Source organism: Lissotriton helveticus, chromosome 4_1 (genome assembly GCF_964261635.1).
Source record: "Lissotriton helveticus chromosome 4_1, aLisHel1.1, whole genome shotgun sequence".
In the NCBI taxonomy this organism is placed as follows: Eukaryota; Metazoa; Chordata; class Amphibia; order Caudata; family Salamandridae; genus Lissotriton; species Lissotriton helveticus.
This window is the reverse complement of record NC_136063.1, coordinates 1,034,561,238-1,034,584,455: the sequence shown is the minus strand read 5'-3', so window position 1 is coordinate 1,034,584,455 and position 23,218 is coordinate 1,034,561,238.

The following is a 23,218-nucleotide window of genomic DNA, read 5'->3' as shown; positions in this document are numbered from 1 at the left end:
TACCCTGATCCCTAAATGGACCTAGACTCTCGTAAAGAAAGTATTACCAGAACTGGAGGGGGCTTTAACAATAACAAGGGCTCAAAGAGTCCCGGCCCATAGACAGACGAATGCAAAATACCCCCATAAACTTTTCTGACTACCGAATTAAGGAACAAATATTAAGCACTGCAATTGCCAGGAGAACTTTTTCTACAGTAGAAATCTCACATTTAATGTTTTTTTTCGGATTTGTCAGCAGTAACAGTGCACCAAAGGAAAGAGTTTGTTAGAATGACAGATTTATTTAAGGTGAAGGGGCCCAGGCTTCAATAGCCCAACAATCTAAACTCAAAGTTCATTATCAATTTTTTCTATATTCAGATGTTCAAGAAGCACAGTCAGTACTATTGAAACTGTCCAATGAAACCATTTAAAAATAATTGTAGGCTGCAACGAGGGTACGAAACAGGTGGGACTACACCGGTTAGTTATATAGAAGATCGTTAGGAGACGAGAGGATGACCTATTGGGGATGCGAGATGTATTACAAATGAGAGGTTGAGTACAGGAAGGATGCACTACCATGGCATCCAGGGACAACTAAGGGGAAGAGGGAAGTATGGACAATCCGTCTTCTTGGGGGGCATAGGTAAAACAGGGTGGCGGGTCATAGGGGTATTGCAAAATGAATAAGGACAGCCTTCAGATAACTGTCGGGTTAAGAAAAAGCCAGAATGAATAAGGCAAAAGAAGGGCAAAGCAAGGGTAGATGGCAAGATGACATAGAGTTTACACCAAAGAGGAAGGAAAAGAAGTGTAATGAAAATCACACCTTACTAAGAATAGTAATGAAAAGATGAGAAATATTTCTAAGTGCCCGATTTTGATGCGGTTGTAATCGGCTCTGACCGTCGGTCAGAGCCTTTCTCACTGCATTGGAATTGCCCGTTCGGATTCCTTTCCAACCAACCTATTTTGATGGGGTTGGTCGGAAGGGAATCCGAATCGGTTTTCAGAATGGCCTACAATCGGTTTCGAGAGCACGTCTACCATTTGAAAAATCTACAGTAATCCCTTGGCTGTCTCTTTCCCGCCGAGGGATTACAATGCCAGCTTTCTACTGCCTTTTTGTGCTGGCCTTTCTGACACAGAAAGCCATTGGGAATCTGTATTTGGGGGCCCTCAGCAGGGTTCCCATGGGTGCAAGGCCGCCAAATGGCGGCCTACCTGTTGATCCCTGAACCCAGTGGTGGGCACCTTGAGGTGCATTCCACGGGTGCAGGGATAAACTGTGTCTTTGCTCTCTGCAATGAGAGCATGCCTTCTGTTCAGAACCGCTCCCATTGTAAAGAATAGGATTGCGACTGAACAGGGTTCGGTTGCATCCTAATTCCTGGCTTGGACCCGAAGACAGGAGGTCGTTCGGTTCCAGTTCCAAACAGATGCGCGAACGGACTCCGGTCCATCCGTCATCGGCATCGGGCCCTAAATTATAATGTGGACTACTTAATATATTTTAGATCATATTATAGTAGTTGTGTTTCTGGTACAGGTAATATGGGGATTCAAAGCTGCACAAAGCACAAGACACTTTATGTCAAAAAAAGTACTTGTAATAGCTCTTAGATAAGGATTAAAAGGGGAAAATGCTGAAAAGTATTGGAATGTTTCAAATTTGCTCTTACTGTCACTTAATGCACTTTAACTTATTTTATGGTATATACACTCTTAAAACTGATACTATGGAGCCACAAATTAGCATAACACACAGGACACTTTTAGGATTAAACTACTTTTACAGCAGGAGCACCAGACATCATATAGGAAAGAATGTTAAGTAAAGACATGCTGAGAGTAATATCTTCAAATATTGATGGACTAAATAATAGACGTAAAACTCAGACAGTAGAAAGTTATCTAAGGGAACATACACCAGACGTTATACTCTTTCAGGAAACCCACTTCAAGAACACAAATATTCTGGGTAAATCTTCCAAAAATCAGCCGGGTTCCAATGCCTATCGAATGTAAGATGTGCTCGAAAAGTGATGGGGATATCTATCTAGATGGGCATTTATTAATGGGAGCTTGAATGAATCAAACATATCTATTGCAACAATTTATACTCCAATTTCTGATCACCCTTATCCATTTTTAGAAATAAAGGAGGCTATGACTAATATTCCACGCCAAGTCATTTCTTTGGGTGATTTTTATTTTCTTTGAGATCCGCTGATAGATTCATCGGTAATAGCCCAAAGACAAAATAAACAGCAAACAGCCACAGCCTTAGAAAACTGTAAAAGGGATTTAGAGCTGATTGATCCATGGTTCGTTCAGCACCCTAAGAAACAGGAATATTCATGTGTTTCAACAAAGTATATTAAAACTTCTAGAATAATTGTATTATTTTCTGGTTTTGTACGGGCGGAAACTGATTACCCATGAATATATCCCAAAAGTATTTTCAGATCATGCTCTGGTTAAGATGGAAGTCACAGGAATTGGCGTAAAAAAAGCCTAGACAATGGTATGTTATTAAAATCAATTTGGAGAGAGCAGAATGGTGTGCAGAATTCTCTGAAGAGATTATAATTTTTTTTAGATCATTACCGATACCACTTGTAAAGAGATTGTCTGGGAAGCTTTAAAGGACACACTTAGAGGATACATTACATCAAAAGAGATTCAGCAATAGAGAGAGCAAATGTTAAAAACAAGGGACTTAGGAGTTAGATTGGAGCAAGCGAGTAGAAAATATCTACATATCAAAAACACTGCCACAAAACTTGCATTTAAGCTAGCTAAGTTAAATATGCAGGAATTCTATCATAAACAGGGCAATATTGCGAACACTGCCTATCTTCAGAGGGTTTACAAAGAAAGTGAATACACCGGACAGATATTGAATCAAAAGTGCAGATAACTAACTACGTTGAGATTGAAATGACGTTTTAACAAAATTACGAGAAAATATATCACTCGGATCAGCAGTGTGGCCAATCTTCTTGGTGTGTTCTTAGATAAACTTCATTTTCCATCTATATCAAACTAACAAACTCAAATGCAGTTATCTGAATTCTCCCTTGAGAAAATAGACAAAGTTGTGTAAATTCAGCATCCAATGGTAAATCGGCAGGTGAAGATGGCCTACCAACCGAATTTTACGAGAATCTTGCTGCAATATTAAATTTACAACTATTAAAGCTAGCTAATCTTATTTCTGAGGGTGAAGAATGTATTTAATCTTTTTTTACTGCAGTAATAGTTTCGTAAAGAAAGATAAGAATCCGGAAAATATGAATTCTTAGAGGCTTATAAGTCTATTAAACATAGATTATAAAATCTTTATAACACTTTTAGTAAATAGGCTAACTAGAATCATAGGCTCAATCGCCCACAATGATCAATGTGGATTTGTGGGAGGCAGAAAGATTTTTACAAATACACATTTTTTAATAGAAGCTATGGACTATAAGACCCAGAAGAAAATCTCTGCTCATGTGATGTTCTTGGATGCCGAGAAGGCTTTTGGTTTGGTGTCCTGGGAAAGCTTCTTTTTAATACTTGAGAGATTTGGGTTCCAAAAAATGATATAAAAATAATATCTCACTTATACAAGGAAGCCGAAGCACAAATAATAATGATTTCTAATAATGTCAGTCGATCCCGAGTGAATAGAGGTACTCGTCAGGGATTCCCTGTCTCCCCAATACTACTCGCCCTAATCATAGAACCATTGGCCATGGCCTTAAGGCAAAAAGCAATATTAATAGCTCCTTTACAAAGTATGACAAATATAAAATTATGCACCAATGACATTGTGCTTTTCCTTAAACCAGGGGAGAACATCCAGAGGGACATTTTTGAAATATTTGGTAAATTTCAAGCACCTGAAGGGTATAAAATAAATAGCACCAAGACAGAATTTTTACACTGTAATTGCTTACAGGATACCTTAACACCGGAATTTCAGCTGTTAATTAATACAAAACCAAAGTGATATTTAGGGATATTTGTCTCTGAAAATGTGAATAAACTATATACCCTAAATTATGTTTCTTTAATACAAAAGATTAAGCGACTATTTACAAAATGGACCCAACTACCTATTTTAATAATCGGACGTGTTGGACTAACTCGCATGTCAATTTTACCCCTCTTTAGTTTTATATTTTCTGCAATTCCTTATGCATTGCAAGGATAATTTTTGAAAGAAATAGATACGTTATTTTCATTTTCTATATGGGCACACAAGACTCCGAGATTAGCACTAGTCACTTTAGGTAAATAAACCAAGGAAGGCGGTTTGGCCCTCCTAATTTTAAGAGAATATTATTATGCAAATTTTGCACTTCATTGACACTATTTTTTTTTATAATTCTGATATGCTGATAGGTTTTCATGTCAAAATCTTTGAAGGAATAAATAATCCAGGACCTAATGAGGTTAAGCAAAAAAAAGTGCAATACAAGGTCTTACAGCGGCTACTAAAACAAAAAGCACAAATGTTTAACTTTTGTGACATTCCCATGATAAATGGCTCAACACGACTTGTAGACCTATACGTTTGGGATAATCAGTTGCTCAACTCTATCATTGTAAGGAAATGGGAAGAGAAAGGCTATATCATGGCGGTGCATTTTATTAATATTGACGCCTGGAAAAATATGCCATAGATAGAATGTGGTTTAAGCTGCTTTGAAGACATACATAAATGGCCCATTCTCCAAATTAAATATTTTTTTTAGAAATATAGATCCTATTTTCCTTCTTGCAACACTAGGTCTTATGCATACCCTTTCGACAGTAACTACACGTCGATCAATTAGCGGCTGGTTACACTTTTTTAGAGAGCAAAGGAATAGTAGGGTGTATGAAAAGGCTTGAGATAAATAGCAAAAAAAGAAGGCCTTCAGATTTCATGAGCAGCTTGGAATAGAATAAATCATTTTAACACATCTTTATTGAGAGGGGCCAATTTCAGAAAATTGCAGTTTGTTATCCCAGTTGGTTACTATATAGGACCCCAGCCTTTTAACATAGTATTTACCCCCAGGCACAAGATAAATGCTTCCGATGCTTAGTAGAAGGTGAAGGTAGCTGGACCTACATTGTATGAGGATGTCCAAGAATTAAAGAATTTGGGTATAAGATTGAGAAACATTGTAGACACAACCTACGGGCAGAGGTAGCCATTGACAATAATGTTAAAACTTTGGAATATTCTTTGAATATAATAACTGCCACCTTACAGGTGGAAGACTTATTTATATCTGCCTTAGTTGCTGTATATATAATACTCCAGAACTGGCGTAGTGATAATCCACCCACATTTCTGCTTTGGCAGATTTAACTCCATAAAACTGAGAATTTGGAAAAAGATGTGCGCTAAGGTCAGGATCATATGGCAAAATTAAACTTCTTTGGAAATGTATATGAAACATGCCGGGCGACAGGAGAGGCTAAGTCCCAAATGATTATTTTTGGAAATATTTTTAATCCGGGGAAATTTGCAATATTTGATGTCTCCTGGCTACATGTTTGGTAATTTGTAGCCCTAACGCCACCAAATGGTGGTTCTTGAAATACAATGACTGTTTGGGAAAATGTGCAATATTTGGTTCTGATTTTTAATAAGATCTTTGATAACAGTGTAAAATTTAAACCGGGCATGATATAAAAGAAACAATGTTATATAAGTATTATGAATAAATAAATAAAGAATTGCTACCAAAACGTAGCCCTCTTTCGTGGAGTGTGGCATAATCTTCGTTGTTGAATAATAAGTATATATATATATATATATATATATATATATATATATATATATATTACCTACTGGCGGTCGCCAGTAGGTATATATAGTTAGGATTTTTTCTCTATGGGTTTTTTGAAAATTCTATGTCTAATAACTTTGGCGTTTGTGGACGGAATCGGCTGAAATTTTCAGGAAAATGGCACATTTTGTTTCTGAGCAGCCCTTGAAAATTTGGGGGGGGTTCGTCCAGTGGGGGCCGAGAAAAAAGGGGGGTCCCAAAACGTGTTTTTAACATTGAGTTTTCCATAGGGCGGTTGGCCTCACTTTTAGCCCGAACGGCTGAATGGATTTGCACGAAACTTGGCAAAATTGTAGGGACTGGTAGCCCGATGTGCCTTTTGTAGGTCTCAATATATGTGCTCCAGTGGATTTTGAGAAATTAACGTTTAAAAAAAGATATATATCTGTAACAGCGGACCGGTTAGCGCTCTGGTTCGCGGACTTTTCGCGCAACGGAGCTTTGTGAAGCGAAGCTGATTGGTTCTCTGGCGTCTGTCAACATTCCAAACAGTCCGTAGCGGCCGCCATCTTGTCTCTCGGTAGGATCGAGAGACAAGAGGAGGTCAAAACAAAGGGGGAAATAACTATAAGGGGGCATAGTAGATCCTCGCTGACCCCCTAGGTTTGATGTGGAGGTTTTAAAAGGGCCCCGCGGGGCAAAAAAAAACCAAAATAATAATAATCGAACGGCTGAATGGATTTGCACGAAACTTGGCAAAATATTAGGGACTGGTAGCCCGATGTGCCTTTGCTAGGTCTCAATATATGTGCTCCAGTGGATTTTGAGAAATTAACGTTGAAAAAAAGATATATATCTGTAACAGCGCTCCGCTTCGCGTACTTTTCGCGTTACGGAGCTTTGCGAAGCTGATTGGTTCTCCGGCGTCTGTCAACATTCCAAACAGTCCGTAGCGGCCGCCATCTTGTCCCTCGGTAGGATTGAGAGACAAGAGGAGGCCAAAGCGAAGGGGGAAATGACCATAAGGGGGCATAGTAGATCCTTCCTGACCTCTTAGGTTTGATGTACCATTTTGCCAAGTTTGGTGTAATTCCGTTCAGCCATTCAGGCTGTAGACGTATGTAAATGTCCTATGGAAAATTGCATGGGGAAAACACATTTGAAAGTGTTGAAATTTAGAACCAATTAAAATGTTACTTTGGTTTTGTATTTGTGTGTGATGAAAGTTAATTGGTTATGTATATATGTCAAATGAGAGGAAACCACAGCCATTTTGTGATACTACTGTCTGAGGTACATTTGTGAGGAATTTTTGGTGGTGAATTTCTGGTGTTTGATTTACACAGTACTAACACTTCTGCTACTTTTAAAAAGGTGAGTTGTTAATTTGTAAGGGGAACTATGTTGTACACTTGAAGATAATTTGAAAAATGTTTTCTGTTATTTATTTGCTGTCCTTCTGTTATACTAAATACTTGATGAAGTTAGTTTTATATTATGTATTACTAAAAACGATAAATGAAAGTGATTATTTTTTTCTGCAATTTACAGCAAGCAATTTCAAAATAAAATGGCTCACAATGAAGAGACCGTGGCAATTTCTTTTGAATTGTCCACTACATTGATTGAAATTGAGAGCACCAATAATGAAATATTGTCACAAGGAGGACATGACTTGTATGATTCCATTAGATTGATTGAAATGGACAGCACCAAGAATGAAATATTGTCACAAGGAGATGACTTGAATGATTCCACTACATTGATTGAAATTGAGAGCACCAATAATGAAATATTGTCACAAGGAGGAGATGGCTTGTATGATTCCATTAGATTGATTGAAATGGACAGCACCAATAATGAAATATTGTCACAAGGAGGAGATGACTTGAATGATTCCACTACATTGATTGAAATTGAGAGCACCAATAATGAAATATTGTCACGAGGAGATGACTTGAATGATTCCACTACATTGATTGAAATTGACAGCACCAATAATGAAATATTGTCAGAAGGAGGAGATGACTTGAATGATTTTTTTGATCAATCTCTTGATGGCGAATTTATCGAGTGTTTGGAGACCATAGAGTTACAAGAATCATCATTGCAGACTTTTAATGAGGAGATTCCAGATGAGATGATTGAAGAGGAAATTACTGATGAGGACATGTTAGTAGTTGTTTCAAATTTAGAAAATTCTGAAGAATAAATTTATATTTAGAAATCAAAAATTGTTTGAGACATTATTTATTTTTATTTTTAATTTATGAGGTTGTAGCGAAGTGATTGTAGTATAAAATGAGACTTATAGTATAGAGTGCAACATTTTTATGTTACATGGTAAGTTTACTCATATTTACTTCCCTTCTGCCACTATATTATCTCCAATGTGTATTTGACATGTCTTCTTCATCTCCGGCCTCCTTTCTCTCACTGTGTGTCTCCGATGCATCTTATCGCTGGTATTTTGTGTAATTACAGAAGAGAGTAAAATAAAATAGTTCGGAACGTGAAAAGGGGGCAAAGTAGAGTACTCCTCACCCCCTAGGCCTTTTTAGGCGGTCCCAAAAGGATCAGTTTCTGCTTTCCTGAGAGATTATGGTATGAGTTCCATATACCACAATAACTTGCATTACAACATGCAAGATATCTATCTCCTATTACCAACTTTTGGAGATATTCGCGCTAAGCGCGAATATCTCCAAAAAGTAACACCTGCCCTGAGCAGTTCTTAGCCATGTTATCCAATGGGAGGTGGATAACATGGCTAAGAGCATTAGCTCGGTAATGCATGAATATCGCTGAGTTTTTAGCGATATTCATGCATTGCGGCCGTTTATTATCGCATTTGCGATAAACCTTGATAATAGTAAGGTTTATCTTCGATAATTTCTGACGATGCTTAGTGGTAAAAAATTGGTTGGTAAGCATCGTTAGCGATAAATATCGCTTAACTTTGGTAATATGCCCCAACGTCTGTTAACGTTCGATTCGAAGGAAATGAGGAAGTGTTGAAAAACATTGTCTGCGCCATCTTGCCTTTTTTGAAATGCCACACTTTTGTCGTGCACGGCAGCCATTTTAGATGTCTTGACCAGACCCACTCTCTGCACGCTGTCGATTCGTAGCATGGCTCCTCACCCTCGTAAGCATCTCCCCCAGGCACTGGTCACCACCGCTCTCTGTCTTATGCATGGGCAATAAACCTTCCCCCATCTGCGCTGCTCTTCCCTGAGAATCACACTCTGTGCCCGCCCGACACCTCCCTTTCGCCCTATTCACTACCGCACCCTCTGACACTCCTCTTCCTCTGTGTCCGAATGTCCAGGCCGGTCCTAGGCTATCAGCTAGCCCTGCAGATGTAGTTTATGGCCCCAGCTGTAAAGAATCACCCCTCTTCAAAGGAGTTATAGTAGATCAAGGCCCACACCCGATGTGATCCGTCACAGCACACGCGTTCCTACTATCTGAAAACCATCCTGTATTGTGATTGGGGAGAGGACCGAGCCTGAAGCGGAAGATTCCAGGAATGACTCTTTGTACATCAAAGTTTTTACAATTATGTGTCACATTAAAAATATATAGCACTCCAACAAAGTAGTAGGAATATAAAACTTTAATAACATATAAATATATACAACAAAACAAAAACAGTAAAAACATTTAAACAACGAAGAGACCGTGGCAATTTCTTTTTAATTATCCAATAGATTTATTGAAATTGACAGCACCAATAATGAAATATTCTTGTCAGTAGCGGTCTGTTGTGCGAATAGTTCCAAGGCAGCAGAACGCGCTGAAATCTAGATGGCACGAAAGTGATGTCTAGCAAGTTGCCGCCCAGCAAATAACGGCGTGGGGCGCCGCGGGGGTGAGTGAGTCCAGTAGGCACCACAGCTATTCTTACCGGCATTGCAGAATTACTGCTGGGGACAATGCCTGTGCTGTAGCAGGGTCACAGCAGAAACAAAAAGGATTCTGTTGAAGATGTTGTTGGTTTTCAATTTGAAAACAGTTCTGGTGTCAACTGCTATGCTAATGTAGTGGTTAATGTTTTGTTTTCTCTAGAAAATGTAAAAGAGGGGGAGGCAGTCCAAAGTTCCGTTAAAAGGGCAAAGGAAAGGATCGGTGGTTTGAACTATCAGTCAAAAAGGGGAGGGGGTGCAATAATTTTTCCTACCGGGTCACACTGTGCTTTCACCGGAAGTGAGGTCTGCAGGATTGTAGTAATTCAAAGTGAGGCTGGCGCCAGCATGGGAGCGCCGACGTCCCGCGGATACAGTTTCGTCACTCCACGGGCGATCATGGCAGTCATTCCCCATCGGGGGTCGGAGACTCCCGCGGCTCCTCTAGAATCTTCAAGGTCGTGGAGGACTACGGTGGTGGAGTCAACCAGTGACCGGGCCATTTCTTTATGTTGGGCCCGCTCTTGCCAGGTCGACCGCCATTTTGAGAGTTCGGCAGCTACCGGCGATCGCGGGGTCACATGAGCGGACGGGCTCCACCCTGCCGGGCGAGACGTTGCAGCATGGCCACAGTGGAAGAACCGTTATCTAGGTCGTTCCGAAACTGTGCAGCACTGGAGTTGTTAGGATGCCACCGCCTGGAGCGCTGAGGGTGCAGCTGGGAAGCCTCCACCTGGGGAGGCGGGAGAGGCCTGTTCGCACCGTCTCTCCCTCCCAGTGCACCCCACGGCGTCTCGCTTGAGATTTGTTATGGCCGGACCAGGCGATGAGGACGAGGGGGGGTCGGAGGCATGTGCAAGACATCCCCCTCCAGTGTTGTCGCAGCCATTATAAAAGAAAGAAGTGTCCCGTCCGTCTTCGGGCCGGGCTTCCGGTGGATGTCGGCCGGACGCCCCTGGCTCTGGCCCCATGAACGGGTTTCTTGGTTTATCGGCTGCAGCCGGATCCCGTCGGCCTCGGCCCCCCGACCGTTGGTGGTCGGACCGGAAGAGCATGTGGCGGGACTACCTGCAACTCTCAAGGGCCACCGCGGCCGGACTGGGAGAGAGAGGGGAGGGTCGAGGAGACATTCCCCCCCCCTGCAACTGTTCAGCGTTGTAAAGGCAATCCCCTGGCCGGGTCCCGCTGGTCTCGGCCTCTCCTCCGGCTACACCCTACGTTAGGATCTCCTGGCCGAGGCGTGGCAGCAGGACCTGCCTTATATGGGCTGCTCCCGGCTGGGCGTAGCCGGAACCCTGCCCCACCTTGGAAGTTTCCAGAGTGGGGGTGGATGTTCTACTGACTTGCATTTTCCCTAGTCTATCGATTTTTTTGGCGTGGCAGGCGGTGGGACAGCGAGGGGTGATTTGGTTTCTCTTACTGTTTTTCTGGTCTCTCACCACTGGCATATTTTAACGTTTTCTTGTTTCTAGGACATTAATAGGTTTTATCATTACGTTATGTTATCGTTTCTTTGTTCGTTGTTTAATAAAAGTTCATGTTCATCAGTGGCCTACTGATTTTCGTTTTCCTATTTTTTTCTTTCCAGGTTGTTTCATGGTAAAGTTTCTGTTAACAGGATACAGTGATCACTTCGTTATTATTGCATATGTCCTTTTCACTAGGGGTGCTCTCTGGTCGGGCCAGATGACGTATCTCTAGTAAATGGTCCGGGTGAAAAAGGTGCATCAATCAGTGGGGAGTAGATAGGCATGACAGATTACAACGGGGGAGAACGGTCCGCATTACGTACCCTTTCACTACTTGCAAAGATTTTCCTACGTTTATTTGCAAACAGGGAATACCTCCAAAAAGAACTAATTCCCAAACAGTCAATGTTCGGACAATCAATCAATCAATGAGGAATGAAATAGGTACGACGTGTTAAAGGCTTGCGTTACCTACCCTTCACTATCTGCAAAGGGAGATAGAATATTCCTATTCTTCCTCGTTTGCAGGTAGAGAAGATCGTTAAGAGAATTAACTTCGAACAATTCAATGCTCGATTGAAACAATCAACAAGGGGTACTGTGAACACAAATGAACGCCGCTTATATACATACGCATTGCTATTTTCAACAGGTTGTTCCTAATGTTTCTATTTTAGCGAGGTCAAAAGAGATCCCATTAGTGGCCTACTGATTTTGCTCGATTCCTTTTGTTTTTTTACACGATTTTTCGCTATCTGCAAAGACTAAACAGAGTATTGCGACTCTGTGCTTGTTTGTAAATAGAGAATGAACCAAAGAGAACAATCAATCAAATGGAGAGAGAAGCAGGCACGACGGATTACAAAGGGGGAAAGGGCTGCATTAACTACCCTTCACTATCTGCAAAGAGAGAGTACTCCTAATAGAAATGAGGGGTGGGGGGCAGCAATCAAAGCAGATCAGTGTGCATAAACACGAAAAAAAAATTCTTACCACGTACTTGACATTCGACAGCTTATGATATTTGCTATTAAAAAACCATTGAAATTCACTGAAAAAACCATAGGTTATAGACCATATATAGTTAGGAATTAGCATTTACAAAACCTTGAAAATTCACTGAAAAAACCATAGGTTATAGACCATATATAGTTAGGAATTAGCATTTAAAAAACCTTATTTTACTCACACAAAACCATTGAAATTCCATATATAGTTAGTTGCACTAACTATATATTGCGCACCCGCAATCCACTGCTGATGATGTCACATATTACATCATTCATGACATGGTCAGTGACATCACTGATGACATCACTGATGACATCTCAATGACATCACTGATGACATCACTGATGACATCTCATTTGACATCAATGACCACATCACTGATGATATCATTCATGTGACAATACAATGCATCTCCTCACATTTTAATATAACCTCTGTTTCACCCAGTGTTAAAAACAGAGTATAATTTTTGAAACCATTGACACACCAATACTAGTTACTACATACGTACTCACTGATTCCTACGTCTACACACACATTCACTCATTCACCCATACAATCATTCATACATACAATCACTCATGTTTACAACACAATCATATGCACTCATACACCTATACAGACACTCACACTCTGCCACTCATCCATGGAGTTACTCACACACCTAGTCAGTCCTGTAAAGAATCAATCACACTTCCATTTTCTACTCTATACAGTTAAACATAGAGCACCTTACGTTTTCAACCATATACTAACACATACTTACTCTCTTATACAATCATTGATACAAGTACACATTGATCTGTACAGAGTCACACACCTCCCATCCAGCCACACACACACTCAGTCTCCCATGCAAATACTTGGGCAATCAATCAATAACCCATATAGTTACTCATATAGCTACTGATCAACACATGCAGCAGTTTACAGAACAACAGACATAATGATGCACAAATTAAGACAGTTTAGTCACTAACCCATGCACTCAGTGAGACACATTTAATCACTCACTCATACATTCAGTCATGCACCTACTAAATCCTTCGTCCAGACACTTATACATCCACTCATTCTTCAATATGTAAGACATATTTTAACTTTACAGAAACATAGTCACTGGATGTTGTCATCAGTGATGTCATCAGTGATGTCATTTGAGATGTCATCAGTGATGTCATCAGTGATGTCACTGACCATGTCATGAATGATGTAATATGTGACATCATCAGCAGTGGATTGCGGGTGCGCAATATATAGTTAGTGCAACTAACTATATATGGAATTTCAATGGTTTTGTGTGAGTAAAATAAGGTTTTTTAAATGCTAATTCCTAACTATATATGGTCTATAACCTATGGTTTTTTCAGTGAATATATATATATATAATATATATATATATATATATATATATATATATATATATATATATATATATATATTACCTACTGGCAGTCGCCAGTAGGTATATATAGTTAGGATTTTTTTCCTATGGGATTTTTGAAAATTCTATGTCGAATAACTTTAGCGTTTGAGGACGGAATTGGCTGAAATTTTCAGGAAAATGGAACATTTTGTTTCTGAGCAGCCCCTGAAAATTTGGGGGGGTTTCGTCAAGGGGGGGCCGAGAAAAAAGGGGGGTCCCAAAACGCGTTTTTCCCATGCAATTATCCATAGGGCGGTTGGACTCACTTTTAGCTTGAACGGCTGAATGGATTTCCACGAAACTTGGCAAAATTGTAGATATTGTTTGCCCGATGTGCCTTTGCTAGGTCTCAATATATGTGCTCCAGTGGATTTTGAGAAATTAACGTTCAAAAAAATATATATATCTATGACAGCGTCCCGGTTAGCGCCCCGGTTCGCGTACCTGACGCGTAACGGAACTTTGCGAGGAGAAGCGGATTGGCTCTCCGGTGACTGTCAACATTCTAAACAGTCCGGTGCGGCCGCCATCTTGTCTCTCGGTAGGATCGAGAGACAAGAGGTGGAAATAAATGAAGGGGGAAATGAATAAAAGGGGGCAAGGTAGACCCCTCCTGACCCCCTAGGATTGATGTGGGGCCTATTGAAGGGCCCCGCGGGGCAAAAAAAAAAAAAAAAACGATTTTTCGCGGTGGAAGCACTACCCGGTACGCGAACCGGGTAGCTTACCGGAGAGCGAACCATGGGGAAAAATAGTGAAAAAATATATATAATCATAATAATAAATAATAAAATAATCATTTTGAGTGATCAGAGGTAGGGTAGCTCTGAAAAGAGCTTTTGGGTTCTGTGGCTATTTTAGGTACCTACAAGTATGTCCCACACACACCCACACGCACACAACCCCACACCCCCACACCCACACACAAATTACTATGTAACACAAAAAAGTTGCACAGTATACTATAAGTCTGACTTTACATTATAATCAATTTGGTACTAGTTTATGATTTACATATAATAATGAATAATGTCTCGAACAATTTTTGATTATTAAATATAAATTTATTTTTCTGATTCTTTTTCAAAATTTAATAGAACGTCTAACATTTGACTGTCCGAAATGTCTTCTTTTTGACTGAACATAACTTCCAACATTTGAGTGTCAGAAACATCCTCATATTGAATTAACAAATCCACAGATTCTACACATTGTAGAAGTTCATGGTCCCGTGATTCATCCATGAATTCCAAGTCAATGGGTTCAATGATTTCCTCATTGTTCATCTCTTGGACAATTTCAAAGGAAATGTTCTGTTCTCCTTCCATTTTTGTGCTGAAATTTGCATAAAAAAATCAGTAGAAATATGGCACTGTTGGGTATAAGTTCAGACAGGTAGTTTTGATGTTTTAATAGTGAAGTTCACTTTGGGCAATGTATGGTAACAGGCAGGAAGTAGAAATATTAAAAAGTGCCTGTGAAGAAGTGTAAGTAAATTCATAATTATAGCAGAAAAGCCTAAGTCAATCTATAAATATAACAGAGGAGCCTATCTCTATCTATAACTATAGCAGAGGACAGTAAATAACTATCAGAAAATGTTTTTAATAAATAACTTAGAGCGCCTCTTACAAATTATCAACTTACTTTATAGAGAGGTGAAGAAGACAAAAAGCGTACCGGGGAGCGTACTTTGGTGAAAGATAGTGAAAAAAGTTAGTAAAAGATAATCATTTGGAGTGATCAGAGGTAGGGTAGCTCTGAAAAGAGCTTTTGGGTTCTGTGGCTGATTTAGGTACCTACAAGTAGGTACCAATGCACAGTCTTAAATTCAAGATGAAAATTTTGTTCCCCTCATCTGAGAAGTGCACTCCATCTCCTCTGTAGATATCTTGCATGTAGTAACGCAAGTTATTGTTGTAGATGGAGCCCATTCTATGGTCTCTCATGTAAGCTGAAACAGACTTATTTACATGCTTCCTCGATTTCTCAATTTGTGGACAAAATTGGTTGGACCACCTCCATTTCTGTCTTTGGCATATATTTGAATATACCAAGGCAGTTTGAGGAAAAAGTGCCATCAATTGCTCAAAGGTGTCCTTTAAAAGCATTTCCAGACCTACCCCAGTCAAAGTGCCCAAATCATTTCCTCCACAGTGCACAATTAACAGGTCAGGGTGTGGCAAATGCAAAAAGGTTTTCACCAATGGTATCAATTGGTGACATCTCAATCCTCTGTGGCCAATCCAGTTGATTTCCACATTTTGTAAATTGAGGTTGTGTAAATTTCTGTTATCAGCATACCTTTGAGCCCAGTGGATGTAACTATGTCCAATAATCCAGACATAAAACATGGTGAGAGGAGGTTCTGCTGCAGTCAGATGAAGTGTGGGAATGCAATGGCAGTTGAAACAGTAGGAGTTTGTAATAAAAAAACTGTGGAGTTTCAGTGCTAATGATTCAGTAGCAGTGATTGGTGGATTTTGATTGCTGAAAACAGAAAGTTAGGGTGCATGGATGAGTTCTTTGAAAGATGTAATTTGAATGGTTAAGAAAAAATAATTTTAAGAAAGATTGCACTGGATACGCAGGTGTACTGAGAGTTCAGAGTTCAATTGAAACATTGTTGTGTGAACTTGTAAACATGAGAGGTCTTTCAGGAGGTAGTTGCTATGGAAAAAAGGCAGAAAGGGCAGAGGGGGGAAGGGTGTTGATTTGAAAAAAGTGAGGGAAGAGTTTTGATTGGGTGACATGAGAGATATGTGTGATGAATTACAGCATTTCTGTGTCTTTGTTGGTTGCAGCCTCTGGAGTGCATACCCTTTGCTCTGCTAAAGAAAAATTGGTGTGTGTCTGAGACTGTTTTGAAACTCAAAAAGTATTTGCTAAGGTGAGAAAATATTCATTTAATTTAGATAGAGACTAGTATGCTTTAGGGAGAAAATTAGTAAGAAAGTTGTGTATTTAAAATGTTGCTTTGTGTCAAATGTGAAGTATTAATACTGACAGGGTGTGCTTGTACATAGGAGCTGTGCTTTGTTTTCAAATTATGACTTGAAAATCGTTTTTGAGGAAAAGGAATGATTTTTAAATTTATGACAAGGAAAAAATGGTGTTTGCTTCTTTAAACAAATATTTCACTTGCCCTATGAATCTGGGTGAATAATTTACTTACTTGATGTGTTTAAAAACGTTTCTTAAAGTCATTTAGGTTTCATGATATGTATTGCAAGAGTTTCATAGCCAGCATGGGGCATATTTAGAAGGACTTTGAGCCACTTTCACGTTATTTTCCTCATGTTAAAAGTGACGCAAAAGTGGTGCAAGGGCCTTGTAAATACGCTCTCATGTTTGAGCCACTTTCACGTTATTTTCCCCACGTTAAAAGTGACGCAAAAGTGATGCACGGGCCTTGTAAAATATGCCCTTATGTGTGTTAGGGCATTTTAAGTCACTTCCCCATGAATCTGGGTGAATAATTTGCTTACTTGAGGTGTTTAAAAACGTTTCTTGAAGTCATTTAGGTTTCTTGATATGTACTGCTAGAGTTTCATAGCCAACATGGGCCATATTTACAAGGCCTTTGAGCCACGTTCACGTTATTTTCCCCATGTTAAAAGTGACGCGAACCCAAAAAAAAAATTTGCAAGAGTGCTAAACATTTTAGCAATTTTTTATAAATGGGAGGTAGTTCTGAAAATAACTTTTTTTTATTGTTTTTGTTGTTTTATATTTTTTTATTATTTTTCTGAACATTTTTGTATTTTTTTGTATTTTTGGAACAATTAAAAAAAAAAATTGGTTTTTTTGAGGGGGAACAACGAAAAACAGACATTAGAAAGGGCTCAACAGGAGCAAAAAAAAAATTATTTTTTGGGGCGTTTTGAGCACTTGTGGTTTTCAAATGCTCTGTTTATCAAATTGATACTCATATTTGCACATGAGAGTAGGTCACCACAATAAAGGCACACTATCTTCATGTGCCCAAAATTCTGTTGGATGTTTGGGACCGTTTCCCTCGCCTCTGGTCCCGACAGAGTTACCTGTGCCGATGCACTGGCCACAGGAGTTGGTGGGTTGTCTTGGAGGTGACGCATCTCTGCAACGCTGTAATTCAGTGGATGCCACCTCTGCATATGACGGTGCATAGTATAGTTACCATAACTATACTTTTTGTCTGTACCTCTAGATAAAACATCTTTACAAATGAGGCATGTCACATGTCGGGCATTCACTTTTTTTTGGCCTCGAGGAAAAGAATAAAACTGCCAAATAAAACTGTCTTTGTGGTGGGATTTCCGGGGCTCTTCACGTAAGAACTGCCTCGGCTCTACTTCCTCTTCCTCTTCTTCTTCCTCTTCCTCCTCTGGGTTGGGAAGGAACTGTGGAGGTGGTCCTTCCTTCCTAGGTGGTTGTGGTGGTGGTGGGGGTCCACCAGCTGCAGCTACTACAGATGCCATTATTTTAATAAGTAAAAACAGGTCTTCCTCTCACAAAGATGAAAGTCAGAGTGAGGAAAGAAGGAGGGGTTTTCATCATTTGGGAAAAAAAAAGTTCTAAACCAATGAAAAGTGTTATTTACAGGTCACATGACCTGTTACGCTTATGTTACGCGTCCCGCTCCGCGCCCGGAGCACTTCCGGTAAGCTGCGCTTCGCACCTCGTTCGCGCACCGGAGCACTTCCGAGTGCGCGAACGCGGCGCGTCATAAGACGCATTACGCGGCAACGCGATACGTCGCGCTTACGCGACGCGCCCCGGATCGCTTCCGGGGAGCTGCGCTTCGCGCCTCGGTTAGCGCTCTGGAGCACTTCCGGGTGCGCTAACGCGGCGCGTCATAAGACGCATTACGCGGCAACGCGATACGTCGCGCTTACGCGACGCGTCACGATGTTGTTTTCTAACGCGGCAGTTGCGCTAACGGAACGTTTACCGGTTTGCGGACCGGGTCGCGGCACCAAATTGAGCTAACGGGAAGCTACCCGGTGCGCGGACCGGTAGCGAAACAAAAAAAATAAATTAAAAAAAAGTATATATACATAAAAAAATTATATTAAATAAATATAAAATATATTTTTCCTTTAAAAAAAAGAATACATTTAACAGCTTTTAATATTTGCTATTAAAAAACCATTGAAATTCACTGAAAAAACCATAGGTTATAGACCATATATAGTTAGGAATTAGCATTTACAAAACCTTGAAAATTCACTGAAAAAACCATAGGTTATACACCATATATAGTTAGGAATTAGCATTTACAAAACCTTATTTGACTCACACAAAACCATTGAAATTCGCATATATAGTTAGTTGCACTAACTATATATCGCGCACCCGCAATCCACTGCTGATCATGTCACATATTACATCATTCATGACATGGTCAGTGACATCACTGATGAAGGCGCTGGAGTCATGCGCCCTACAGATTACGAGTCGTGCATCCAGTACGTGTACATCAGGGGGCCACACTGAGCGCTGCGCTGGGTGCGCGACTTTTAATTTTTCCATCGTAATAGCCTCTATCAGAAATTTCTAATATCCACGGGGACCCTATCCCCCGGGTCTTATAAAAAATGTTGGGACCGTTGGGGGAGCCACAATATCTCCACCGTCCCGCCGGCTCCCGCACTACTTTTAAGATGGGAATAGTGACGCAAAAGTGATGCAAGGGTGTTGTAAATCTGGTTTGGATTTCGAAAGAGAGAGCAGGGTGCATCTGTAGGGTAAGTGCAGGTTAGTGTAGGGGTAACAATTACTATTCTAAATCCAAGGGGGTGCATCTCTAGGGTAAGTGCATGTTAGTGTAGGGGTAACAATTACTATTCTAACTCCAGGAGGGTGCATCTGTTAGGTATGTGTTGGATAGTGTATGAGTAACAATTACTATTGCAAACGCAGGGGTTGCATCTGTGGGGTATTTGCTTGATACTGTATGAGTAACAATTACTATGAAAAAGAAAGGAGTTCAAAATGAAGGAGACACGCACTTTCATGGTGAACGTGGAAGAACAGAAAGTGACGAGAGATGATTTCCGACGTGTTTAGGCTTGAGAGCCTTGTTAATCATTAAATGGGGTCTGGCAGATAAGTGCGTACTTATTCTGCAAAAAGCCTTTCGGGGTCTTGCGAAAGCAAGTCATCTTTAATAATTGCCTGTCGCTGTGTGTACTTGCAAGGTCATCTGATTTGCTCGTATGTTAAAAACAGAAACTTTCGACACCTCTTTTTCATTGGTTGTTAAGCATTGTACGAAGACGTATTACCGACAAATCCCTTTCCTTGCACAGATTTTGAAAAACATTTGATTGGCTGTTGTGTGGTTAACTCTACTTTCCTGATCCTAATGTTGATTGGCTTGTTTTTTCTATGTGACGTTACAATACCCTCACCATGTATGTAGCCCATTTTGTGACACACTTTATTTTTCTTTTTTTTAAAAAAAATATATTTTTATTGAGTTTTTCCCCCTTTTTTAAGACATGTACAGGTCACAATAAAACAGAAAGTAGAAACAATACTATCATACAGAATACATATACATATATAAAGCCAGTCATTACATAATTACATCAGTCTTCATGCTATTACATTTTTAAGACAGAACCAACTTACTGAAAAACATAATCATCTAACTATAATTTAATAATCCAAAGGAAAAAAGTAAAAAAAAAAAAGTAAAAAAAAGAAAAGACAAAAACAGGGCATAAAATAAAATAAACAGACAGCTCAACACAATATCTATCAACTAGTATTTCCTTCTCTCCACCGAATAATCGGTTCCCGGATTTGTATACCCAATTTCCTTCCCTTTTTCCCCTTCCTAGCGTAAATAGCGGATTCTAACTTATAAATTGAAAGTAACTTAGCTAACCATTGATAATGCGTTGGAGGGAGGGGATCCAGCCATGCCGTAGCTATACATAATCTCAAAATTGCCATCGCTACAAAGATAAAGCTTCCACTCTGCGTCTGCCCCTCCACCTCAACTCCTAGTAATATTATTGATGGAGTTAATACGATTTCAATCCCTAACGCATTATTTAAAAAACTCTGAATATCCTTCTTAGTTGTTTCCAAGTGAGGGCAGATTGCAAAAATTTTAAATAAATCAGCCTCTAAACTACCACATCTAAAACAGCTGGTACCCGACACCGCTCCCCATTGAGCAATTTTCGCAGGTGTATAATATAGATGGTACAGAACTTTGTAGTGTTGAGATTGTAGTGAGGCTGAACACAATAGTTTCTGTCCCATATCTAATGATTGATAGAAATAATCTCGATCTATATCTAAGCCAGTCGCCCATTTATCCGCCCACTTTTCCAGGTCATCTTTCTTTAAATTTTATAATTCTAAGTAGAACCTCTTAATCGTGCAATCTATACCTGCTTGTATAACCTCCAGTATTGAATTCTGTACAAATCCCACAGGGCCGCCCTTTTTTTTATTAATGAAACTTCTTACTTGAAGATATTTGACAAATTGTCTCGTATCTAAACCATAACGTATCTGTAATTCTGAAAATTGCATCATGCCTTGTGGACCTATAATATCACCCACCTTCCGAATTCCTTTCCTGCCCCACTCACTAAAGACTGTCAGAGAACACCTCTCTAGGAAGAGTGGGATTGCCTTCTAACCTTGTATAGACATTATATTTCCCAATTCCAAACCGCTTAGTGAATGATTTCCATATTTTATAGGCTGCTAGGATAGTCTTAAATCTTGTCCTTTTGTAGTAACTTGCATCTGTGAATTTCAAAAATACATTTTCTGCCTCTGCTCCCATTACTAATCCATAAATGGCTAATGTGCCAAATTCATCCTGGGCTTCTACCTCTGCTCCTCCCAATAAGCCCACCATATATTGAAGTGCTGCTGCCCAGTAATATAACTTTATATCTGGAATCGCCCAACCTCCCCGCTCACGTGTTAATGTCATAAATCTGTACGCTCTCCTTGTTTTCCCCTTTGCCCAGATGAACCGGTTAATCATGTGCTCACAAGTCTTGAACCACTTGTTCTCAAAGAATAGAGGAATGGCTCTAAATATATATGAAAATGTTGGCAATACCATCATTTTTACAATATTTGTTCGCCCTACAATTGAGAGATGTAGTTTATCTAATCTGTCTAATTGCTTCCCTACTTTAGCGATTATTGGGGCTATATTTTTTTCCACTAGGGTATCCAGCTCAGCCGTAATATTTACTCCGAGGTACACCCCTGTTGGAACCACCCGGACATCATCACATTGTGTATAAGCATTTTTAATTATATGTGTCTTAGAGGTGTTTACAGCGTATCCCGAGATTTGGCCAAATCTCCGTGCCTCAATCTCTATCTGCCCAATCGCCTCCGTGGGGTTTGGTGTAATCACTGCCACATCATCAGCATATGCAAGAATCTTACATTGTCCCAAATGTGTATATAAGGGGGTAATCCTCTCACAGAGCTCTATCCTACGGATTAAGGGGTCCATATACATTGCAAATAGAAGCGGGGAACACGGGCATCCCTGCCTCGTTCCCCGCTTAACCCTGAATTGTCGAGTAAAGCCTGCATTTACTCTAATAGAAGCTACTGGATCCGTGTATAATGTCTGTAATGCTCTGACATACCCCCTTTTAACCCCCGTCGAAAATCAGCTGTGATGCTGGACAGAGGCCTTTGCATCCTTGACTTTCAGGAGCGCAATCCCTTTGCTGTTCCTGTGCATATTAACACACACATGGTCGCTGGAACTAGTTGAAGCTCAAATGCAGTGACTCATTCATCAGCCCAAAAAACAATCGTGCTCGTCATCGAGGCTGGGCAGGTGTGCCTTCTTCCCAAATCTGCAGTCGAAAATCAGCTGTGATGCTGGACAGAGGCTCTTGCATCCTTGACTTTCAGGAGCGCAATCCCTTTGCTGTTCCTGTGACCAGGAGGGTCTGTCTCTTCATCATGTGTTCCTTTTAAACACACAAGAGGCATGTGCACTTGCATGGAAGCCCCGCCCCAAATCCGCGGATCCGCAAATATGCAAAATCCGCCGATTTTGCGGATCCACGATCCGCAAATCCGCAAATCCGCGGATCGTGGATCCGCAAAATCCGCCCATGCTTAATCTTCGAGCTTCCCTGTCCTCTCCTCCACCTCTGAAACTCTGTTAACCACCTCTGTATACATTTTATTCATCTTTTGTAGTGTAGACTGTATTTTTTTGTTAGCATGCTTTGCTCTCCGGCTTTCAGCCCTAGCTTCACTCTGGATTTGTTTTAGAGTTGTAAATAGTAAATCAAAGTTAGAATTAGAACTACCGCCTCTCCCTCCTGACTCTGAATTAAAGTGCTATTGACCAGTAGCTCCGTCTTGATATAATTGTGAGGTGGCCGCATAGTCCCAATCCAGTTTCTTAGCAACTCACAGTTGGGGAGAGCTTCGGAGGTTTTTTGCGCTACTGCATACTCTAGTCTTAGCTTTATTTTTATCTATCCTCCTTGCACACCCTCTACGTACAGTCTCTTGATCTGTCTCAGTAACTTCTTGTGCTGAATCCTCATTATGACTCTCTGGGGAGAGCGAAGTATTGTCAGAATTAGTTGCTGAACCTTCACTTGAAATCGAGTCTGAATCTGAGCCCTCCTCCCTCTC